The sequence below is a fragment of the Rhinopithecus roxellana genome, chromosome 19, assembly GCF_007565055.1.
Source record: "Rhinopithecus roxellana isolate Shanxi Qingling chromosome 19, ASM756505v1, whole genome shotgun sequence".
Lineage (NCBI taxonomy): Eukaryota > Metazoa > Chordata > Mammalia > Primates > Cercopithecidae > Rhinopithecus > Rhinopithecus roxellana.
Window position 1 is genome coordinate 67657028 of NC_044567.1, and position 1882 is coordinate 67658909.

A 1882-nucleotide genomic window follows, 5' to 3' on the forward strand; every position below is an offset into this window, starting at 1 on the left:
CAAGATCTCACTCTGTCTCCCAGGCTGGGGTGCCGTGGGGCGATCAAAGCTCACTGGCTCAAGCGATCAGCCTGTTCACCCTCCCGCGTAGCTGTGACTACAGATGGTGCCACCACGCCCCGCTCATTTTTTATTTTTTTCCCATTGGTAGAGACGGGATTCCGCTATACTGCCTAGGCTGGTCTCGAACTCACAGAGTGAGACTCCGTTTCAAAATAAAAAGGAAAACGCTGATTTAAGATTTTATTTTACAGCTGGGCATCGTGGCTCATGCCTGTAATCCCAGCACTTTGGGAGGCTGAGGCAAATCGCCTGAGGTCCGGAGTTCAAGACCAACCTGGCCAATATGGTGAAACCCTGTCTCTACTAAAAATATAAAAATCAGCCTGGTGTGGTGGCAGGCTCCCCTAATCCCAGCTACTCGGGAGCCTGAAGCAGGAGAATCATTTGAACCCAGGTTGGTGGAGGTTGAAGTGAGCCAAGATCGAGCTACAGCACTCCAGCCTGGGAGCAAGACTCCGGTCTCAAAAAAAAAAAAGAAAAAGAAAAAAGAAAGATTTTGTTTTACTAAAGAAACATAAAAGAAGTATAGCACCCAAGATTAATTAGGAGAATACTAAATTGCTTTCCTTTGTAACAGGCATGTGCGACCACGCCCAGGGAATTTTATATTTTTATTAGAGACAGGGTTTCTCCATGTTGGTCAGGCTGGTCTCGAACACCTCGGCCTCCTAAAGTGCTGGGATTACAGGCGTGAGCCACTGAGCCCTGCCGAGTCTATTCCAGCTCCTAGAAGGCACCCGAGGCTGGGTGTGGTGGGTCAGGCCTGTAATCCTAGCACTTTGGAAGGCCAATCCCTTGCGCTCAAGAGCTTGAGACTAGCCTGGGCAATATGGGAAGACCCTGTCTCTAAAAAAATAAAATAAGACCGAGCACAGCGGTTCACGCCGGCAATCCCAGCTCTTTTGGAGGCCGAGGCGGGCGGATCACCTGAGGTCAGCAGTTCGAGATCAGCCTGGTTAACAAGGTGACACCTCGTTTCTACAAAAAAAAAAAAAAAAGCCTGACGTGACGTGCGCCTCGGGAGGACTTAAGCAGGAGAATCGCTTGAGCCCGGGAGGCGGGCATTGCTATGTCACCAGGGCGACAGACAGAACAGACCCCGAGACCCCGTCTGGGGGTGGGGTGGCGGTCGGGAAACGACGTTGAAGGAGGCAGCCGAGAAGAAGACCGTACCACTCTCCACCAAAACTAAGACTGAAAACCACCCACACGAAACACACGATCCATCGCAGGTGAAATGAAAGAGAACTTCCTTGCGAATATCAGAGTCAAACACACGGAAATCAAACAACCGCCATCCTACTTTCTACCGTTACACCACCAAGAAAGAAAACCACTCAGACCGTGTTCTTTCCGCCCAGTCTCCAAAATGGAAAAACGACCATCAATGGCGGATGACGGTTGCACTGAAGCAACACCAAACGCCGGCTTCACATTCAGAAAAAAACACTATTCTTTCTCGTGGTTTAATCTGTTCTACACGTTCACACATACTTCTCTAACAACGAACTATAAAACGATCCCTTGAAAGCATAGTTAACTTTAACTGTAGCCTCGCTAGGTCTACATCTGCTGCTAACTTTCAAGTGATGGCGAGATACTTTCGCTATTTCCGATGCTATTAGGAAACAAATAGGAAAATAGTTTGGCAACAACATATTTTCGAATATTATCACTTGACAAATTTTAACGTTTTAGGCGGAAAGTCATTTTAAAAAATTGTTTTAAGAAGTTTAAAACAGGCTTGCCTAATTAGCATAATACTGAATGACAGCCAATCACAACCTGAATTTTTAAAGCGGGAAGTGTTTGCTGCTGG

General features: G+C 47.2%; 1 non-coding gene across 1 annotated transcript; it reads right to left on the reverse strand.

The window, feature by feature from the left end:
• Window positions 1–1395: 1395 nt before the first annotated feature.
• Window positions 1396–1603, reverse strand: LOC115895088. The gene has a single exon (XR_004055282.1). It is a non-coding gene; the product is annotated as a small nucleolar RNA U3 (small nucleolar RNA).
• Between the last annotated feature and the right edge of the window lie 279 nt (window positions 1604–1882).